An 8,559-nucleotide genomic window follows, 5' to 3' on the forward strand; every position below is an offset into this window, starting at 1 on the left:
GTGGTCCATAAGACACAGGGCGATCTTTGCCAAGTCTTCCTCGAGTAATGACAGCAGTGCTTGCAGCATCATTGCCATTCTCTGTGGTACTTCCCTGTAGTGTATCTTTACTCAGTATATAATGCTAATGTTGAGTACCATTTCGTGATGTAAGCGATTGTCCAGGAATAGTTCTTCATCAGTCATGGTAGTCAACCTGTAAACTTCTCCCACTGCAATTACTGTCCTCCATGCTCATCCAGTGTCATCTGTCCCATACAATGTTATCCTGTCTTGTCAAACTATTACTGCCTCTAGTTGTAGTGCGATCACTGTCTTTTCTGACTCTTATGATGATAGTTCTGGTCAGAATATGTACTCATTGGGAAGACGCCATAGTTCTCCCTGAATCCCTGTGAGCCATGCTATTATTACTTCCACTCCATATTGAAATAGCTCCTCATCTGCTGGTACCCCCCTCTGTACCGTACGCCCGCCTGAATAATCTCTCTCACATTTAGGCAGTGAATCCCATGTGTGGAACACACTATCCCTTGGTCAGTGAATGAGATGGTCATGTCAAGTGTACCCATGATGTCTCTTCCCATTATGTTTACTGGTGTCTGCCGAGAATACACTAAGGGTAGAGCTAAGCCATGCTCCCCAATAGAAAGTGTAAGATCATCTGTAAAAGGAACCAAATCTGTCACCCCATAAAATCCCTGCACATTCATGGCATTGCCTGACATTGGATACCTTCCCTCCCTGATACAGGAAATTGTCACCCACGTGTCTACAAGAAAAGTCTTGTTACCTATTGTCACCCCTCTACTTGGTTCCTCTGCCGGGTTGGGTGTAATTGATAGGATGTTCACATCAGGTCCATCTGTAGGCTGTCCTATTGTGGGTAAAATGACATTCTGTTCCCCGTGAATGGGTTGCCCCCAGCACAGTCACCCCCCCAACTTCCGAATTGGAGAACTTCCAATTAAATCTGCGTGTGCCAGTGTCCCGTAATTTTGCTGTGCCACGTGCCGTGACTGCATGTTGCTCTGCATCTCTTGTGCAGGTGGTACCTGTGAGTATGATTTTGTGGGCCCCTGCATCTGGGGTGTCTGTGGCATAGGCTGGTATTCCTGTGGTGTGGTCTGCACTTGTTGCTGGGTTGGGTCTTGGGCTTAGTGGTCAGGCTGTTCTACCTGATATGTGGGCTGGTATTGCATTCCCCCATTCTGTTGCATCCCTCTGCCACTTCTACACCCTCTGGAAATGTGCCCCATCCGTCCACACACCCAACACTGTGGTGGTCCTCCCATTGATCTCTGATAGCCCCCTGAGAACTCCTTTTGGCCGTGCTGCATCTGATACCCATACCTCCTTCCCCTAGGTGTTCCCCCTCTTCCTCTGAACCCATGCTACATGTCGCCCGCCCCATGAAGCCTCTTCCCGTGGGTGACGGTCTGTACTGCCCATGCAGTGTACCTGATCCTTCTGTTCTTATTGACATCGCCCCTTCCATCTTATATTTTGACAATGTCTTCCATAGTAACTTTGCCTCTGCCTGCTTTCTTTCCTTGTGCTTCTTTCCTGCATTTCCTTGCATTAGCATACAATAGTGTACTACAGTGAGTTTAAGTTCGGACCACAGTTTAGCCCCCATGCCCACTAGATGCTTGAGCTGTTTTTGCACCTACTCAGCTAACCCATTTATTTATTTTTCGCTTGTTAGGTGCTTATACAGTAACTAAATTCTGTTTCAAAATGCCTATAGGGCCACCGGGAGGGAACATGGGAATGAAACACATTAAAATACATAAAAATGAACTACAGTGGAGGGAAAAAAGGACAAACCTACTATGCCTTGTGAGTGTTTAGAACGTGCAAGTGCAGCAAGGAAGAGGTCAGTGGAGGTAGGTGCTGGGGTTTCCGCGCTCGTGGGTGAGCCACAGATGAGGTGCAAGGTATGGTAAGTGCTACACAGCCTGGAGGTGCGTTGGGTGGAAGTGCAAGCCTCCATGGCAGAGTGTGTGCCGAGGCAAGTGCTGAGGGTAGACAGAGGCTGGGGCGATTAGGTGTGGGAGGTCATGTGCCCTGAGAATGCATAAGAGCCCAGGACACCAATCACAGCAACTGTGAGATTAGCAGAGGAGAGAAGAATGGAAGGAGGAGGCAGTGAGGAAAGTCTTGCAGAGCTTCCGGAATTTAAGAAAGTCCTGCCCCAGATGCAGAGGGAGGGCGGCTGCCGCTAAGGGACCTCGGAATAGGGCGCAAAAGGATTACTGGCACTGATGTCCTTAACGGTGCCCGGTATCCCTTTGCGGCCACCTCGGAATGAGGCCCACTGTGTCTCATTCTGGGCTCTTTCCTTGAGAATGATGGAAAGACCGCCCTACTCCCTCATCCTTACTAAGTCATCATCAGACTCTGTAGCCCCACTATCGCTGTGAAAGTTGTCCTGGAAGCTAAGCCTCCTCAACACTGTGCCTTCCTGCTGCCCCTCTTCTATGTTACCCATACTTGCGCACTGCCCCTCACAGAGGATGCAATATCGTCTCGGTCTATCAGCGGGGCCGCCATGCTATGTCTCCTGCCTCGGTCTCGCCTCCCCTGAACCTCTAATCTCTATTTTTTCATCACTTAAATGTGCAAAACGCATCTTTACTTGCACTTCCCTCACAGTGCGCATATCCTCCTCCCTGCGCTGTTGCTCTCTAAGGAGTCGCTCCACTTATCATTTCCTCTTCTCCTTTATTTGCACTTGCCTTTCCTTCTCTTTTTCTGCCCTCCTTCTTGCCATATCCTCAAGCTTTCTCTGTCTCTGTACCTCCTGATACTCGCGCTCTTGCGCTTCTGCCATCTGTCTTTCACTTCGTGCTCTTTCGCGCTCCTCCTTTTCCTCTTTCTCTCATCTCTCTACTTCTTCCATTAGCACTACCCATTCTCTTGCTTCACCTGTATCCTTGCAACCCGCTGCTTCTTGGTTAGGGCCTCCCATCTCTCCCGCTACCTTCCTGTCTTGTTGGAGCAGTATCTGTCCGCTTACCCACTCATTCAGAACTACGTGCTCAGCTCCTCCTTTCTTCCCTCTATCCCCATGTCATTCTCTTTTATGCGTGCCTGAATCTCGCTCAGCTCCCTGTTTTCACCACCTGCACCTCGAGCTCCCTTGGCCGTCTGTCCAGTCTCGTCCTGCCCTCCCTCTTGCTATTTCCTGAAGATGCAAATATGGGATTGGTATTGCCTGCCGCTGATCTTAATTCCCTATCTGGATATAATCCCTGGAACCCGCTGTTGCAACCTCGCTTTCATGTTCAGGAAGAGGAGGAGTAGGGGCCGAAGTTTTTTCTCCAGTGGCCTCCTGTTGGTTCAGCATCCAGTGATGCCATGCCATGTCCTCCCATCGTCCTGAAAAATTTTCCACAGCTCAAATATAGCCATTCGCTTGCTCAGTTTCTTTCCCTTGTAAGCCTTGTGTATATGCGTGTGTAATGGTTGCTATACACATTTTGAGAAGCTACCTCCTTTTGGCCATGGGTTAGGCAGTTTACCCTCTGTGCCTTGTGTCCATTCCATGCTATATTTACAAATCTTGTCCTTATAGCATGTAAGGGATTAGCACATATGCTGTTGGAGTGTATCCCCCATGTTTCTGCCAGAATACATTACTTTAATGCTTACTTGACCCCAAGTCTGGGCTTTCGACACTTCCACTGTTACTAGACAAATTCACTTTATTTTATCTTACCACCAAATGTTCAAATAGTTTTTTTGAGCCCCACAAATCACCAGCCTCTCCGGCTTTCAACCAATACCCGGGAGTGCTGCGCGCACCGCCCCTCTGCAATTCTCTGCATCCAAAGGCACACCCACTAAACTTGCGCATGCCCCTCCCACACACCACCCCAAGACACAACAACTTCTTAAATCCTTGATTGTCGTTACAACCACTCCAATTCCTATACACAAACCTTATTGGTGTAGTAACTTCCACAAAACAGGAGAGAAGGAAAGAAGAATCGCCGACACCCATCCCCTCACAGAATTTACCAGAACATTTGCCAAATACACCAACACCCCAACAGGGACAAACAACATATATCTACAGCCGCCTCCCTGCCTCCTAACAGGGGATACCAATATTTCACATGCTCAATCTGTACCTGCAGCGTTGCCTTGTAGATTAAACGCCTCTGCAAGACTTAACCAGAGGAACACCTTCCGTGATTCAAGCTAGCTTCATGTGCTAAGCCCTGTACATGGGGATACCGTCATCCATGACCCAAGCTACAACGCCCAACCCACAGGAAATTCAATATTTACATAACTTCCATCATCAATACCCTTGACCCAATCATCTAGGCCAACTGCCGAAACTGGTCACCTCAAGATCGAATGTTCCCTAACCACAACAATTAACATCCACCACTGCATCTTACCACCCCCAAAATATTTAACACCACCCAAACCCAACATCTGTTCGCCCCTTCCCCTATTTGCCATGTGGCTGAGTCTATACTTACACTCTGTGGTCAGCTGATGGTGCTCGGCCACCGGCTCTCCCTCAACCTACCACCCCGCTCTTCTGGTCTGCTGGACGTCCTACGAACAGCGGGCAGGAATTTCTCCCAGGCAGTACCTGATGACTACTTCACGGTGTGCACCTTCTGTGTATCTCTCGGTCTCCGTGGGTCACCTCACAGCCCTCCAGGCATTGCTACGGGACGAGATGACTTTGACTGATCAAATGTAGCCAACCATCCTATGCTACCACTTTGTAATAGTATGCCAGAGGACAGGGGTGTTTGCATCAACAATACGACAAGTTAGCAGAGTATCTGGGGCCCATCCGCAACCATCAGCCCGGCTATAACAGAGAACTCAGCCATGGGGCAAATCAACTGTCTTTATTCTCCAATAGACAGGGATCATACAGGAAACAACCAAATATCCAGAAATCTCCACGTCTGAGCCTGTGCCACCTTGGTGACACACACAAACACCAACACATCCCTGAAAACCGAAGGGGCATCACATTGGGTAGCTCAGGTGATATTACCCATATATGTCCCCTATGTTAGTCATCCCGTTGGTTTACCATGTCTGGTGGTTTCGCCAGAGACTTCCCCAAAGACTATCTATTACTTTGTTGCAGGGTTGCACGACGACCATTGACCCATGCAATATTCTACACCACCCCATGATCTGAGTGTCTGGATTGGCTGGAGTGGGCCCCGCCAGGCCTGGGACCCTGTTCTGTTCACAGCACACAGTGCACCTTTACAAGGTAATGAGAAAGACTGTGTGTCCGCATTGTTGCCACTGATATGATCACCAAGCCTGAGAGAATGTCTGCAGGTTGCAGTTTCTGGTGGACAACGCATTATTCAATCTTGTCAGCTTTGCTGGGAACAGCTCCTCTACTCACCATAAGTAAATGGCCATTGTTCGACTCGGCTGGGTCACGTGTGTGAGGAGCACAACGCTGAGCCTTTCTGTCTACAATTATTGAGGATTTGATTCTGTATTTCGCAGGTGGCTCACCACCTCGGGAATCAGAAATTTTCCGCCTGCCCTTGTCCTTGGCTGCAAATACCGTCTCTGTGCTTCGTGCTGCAGAGCATGTATCTCATCTTCCATGTTTTGCGGCCTATGGCTTCAAGCAAATTCACTACAGCCATTCTATGGTTTCCCTATATGTTCTAGTATCTTCTTTAGAGATTAGTAGTGGTAGAGCCCTATAGGTTCCTTATACGTCCCTGTAGTTCCTTATGGTTAGTTGCGATAAAGTGGTTGCAAGCTTGGTCCATGTATCCTTGGCTTTCTGGCATTTCTAGATTTGGCTAGAGAAAAGGAAAAACTTTTGACAGTATATATGTACATATACCTGTCCTCTATCTAGAGAAGGTGTAAGCATGTTATTCGTGCACATGTGTGTGTGTGTCTGTAACTTCGTGCAGGAATGCAAATTTGCTTCACGACTAACACTGCAATGTCGTGTTGTCACTAGTGACATCATCATGGCTGGAATTCATCACCAGTCAACCTGATCCATCGACGAGACACCTGTCTCCTTGAAGCCATCAACTGGATATGGTTTAAAGAGTCGCCTGAGAGAATATCTCTTTGCATATGTGGGATACACTGGTGAGCCTGGTGGTTAGCTGAACAGCGAATTATATCTTTTGTTTCTCATTCTTCGGGCTGAAATATGCATAGGTGACATAAGGGCCATTCCAGGGACTCCCTCTTCAGAGTCTAACCCCAGAATGTATGCAGTTGTTGGGGAGATTGGCTACTGGTTTCTCATAATACTTTTCTGGGCTAGAGATAGGCAATGGAAGAAAGATCAAGAGTTTCTCCCGGGACCTCCTCTCTTGGGAGGGGTTATTGTAGAGCACGTTCAGGGGCGCACCCTGTTTGGTTTTCATTGTTCTTCTTATCTATAGCCTGTTGTTGAGTTCTAGGCATTGCACATGGGCCCTGGTGCGCTTTACAGAAAGGAAGTGTCACACGTCATCCAGTGCGAAACGCCCCTGCAGCTATGTGTGCTTTGCGAAGAGGTCGGCAGGAGAGGCAGCGATACATTGAGGGGGAAGTGTGGGGATATGGGTGCGAGGATGGGGGTGAGCGCACTGGGAAGTGAAAGGGGAAGGATAGAGAAAGTGGCTGAGGATTCCAGGGGAGTCCCCCAGATTAGGGAGATTGTAGGCGTGTCGAGTGAAGGGCAGTTGAGAATGAGCTGAGGTTATGGGGTTGTCCCCAGATAATCAGCAGAGGGATAGTGGGCGGGAGGGTAGCGGGTATGATGGCGGATCAGTTTGAGAAATCCAATTGAAATCCCGTCTGAGAGAAATGAGAGTTCCTAAATGGATGCCTTTTATAAACATCACGTAGGACCTTGCAGATGTGCCAAGTATGAAAATTTATTAGAAAACGATATCTACTTTTTCAGGAAACACGTTCTCTTGATAAATTGTGTTTGCTGATTCCTTCAAATACGGAAAACCCTATTCAATGCTACTGGAATTATTAAAGCCTCTTTTTCAGACAATGAAGTAGCAGAGGGCTCAAAATGGCTGGTATGGGTTCTATGTTGTGTCATCTGCACACATTTAAAGGTGGTAAACTTGGTCGTGGTAGATTGATTGTTGCATTTTTCCTTTTAATGTGGGTGTCCGCCCATGCCCCCTCCATGTTGCCCTGCCAACCCCTACATCTTATGCGGCCCCCACAAACCTTAGAAACTCAAACTGAAAAAGTTTAAACTCTCCCTTTTTGACCACCAACCCTTGGTGGTGAGGGTTTAAACTGTTGCTACCCACCCATAGCTTCCAACACATGTTGTCAGGATCTGGGAAGGGGGAACCAGAAAGGAAACACCCTTTGCCAGGTTCACTGGATTCAGCCGCCCTTGTTAGACTCCCACTATCTTGATTACTCCATTCAGGTCATCACACCTCAGGGAGCATGGTTGCAAGAATCAAAGTCATTGCTTTAAAAGAGGCCCCGGATGCAGTGTGGCCATTTGAACCATAAAGGTAGAAGATGCCCAGAAAATAAAGCAAGCATTTTCTCGTCAAGAACATCCTGAAGATGGTCATAATTGTTTTTCAATAGGTAAAGCCACTACCATACCTCCATGGGCTGTCTGTCGTAATTGCCCAACGGAAAAAAAGATATTGGGGTCATTAGGAGTTGGGTGGTATCCGAGCAGTAAATCTGCTGGAATACTGCCCAATGCAATTACCGTTACCGCCACTTGGCCTGGCAGTATTAATGCCCAATTACAAGTGGCGGTGGTGGTGTAAGTTCCCATTTTTCTGCAGTCCGTTAGACTCAACGGGGAATTTTCGGCACGATTACTGCAGTGGTAATTGCGCCACAGTAATTGCATTGAAAATGGGCAGATAAATGACAGAGCTGGCGGTGGATCCTCCAACTTTCCACCCAACTCGTGATAAGGGCACACAGTAGGTTATGTTTCAGCTTTGCTGCTTTCTCTTCTGAAGAAGAAAATCTGTGTTTTCTCATACAGGATCTTGTGCTGATGAAATTCAGATCTTGAAAGCAAGATAGGTGATCGTTTTCTAGGTTTAGAACCCTGCACAATGCGTGGGTGTACACTATTGTTGTTTCCCTGGATAGGGAATGACTGATTGCATTGTCTAGATAGGAATGGACAAGAATTCTGTTGTCATGTAACACCACCACCAGTGGACCCAGATCTTTCAAGGAATACCCTCTGAGCCAAATTCGGTACAAACACAGAAACTGGAACTGAAAATAAAGCAAATCTATGGACTCTTTGGTGAGTCTCACAAATGGGAATGTAGCGATAACCACCCCCAGGATTCAGAGGTGTGAGGAATTTGTTTAGATGAATCATCAGTATTGTTTGTGGAAGTGTTTCCTTTGTGAAATTAATTGTTTAGCTGTCCTAGTTGGCCCACTTCAGACATATTTTGAGCTGATAACTCCCTGATATTTTTGGACTAAAGATATGTCATTTTGTCCCATAAAGTCCCAAAGACAAAGACTGCCCCATAAATCGTTGCCCATGTTGCCATGTCATTTATTTTA

This window comes from Ambystoma mexicanum, chromosome 8 (genome assembly GCF_040938575.1).
Source record: "Ambystoma mexicanum isolate Mex_15411 chromosome 8, UKY_AmexF1_1, whole genome shotgun sequence".
NCBI classification, from domain to species: domain Eukaryota; kingdom Metazoa; phylum Chordata; class Amphibia; order Caudata; family Ambystomatidae; genus Ambystoma; species Ambystoma mexicanum.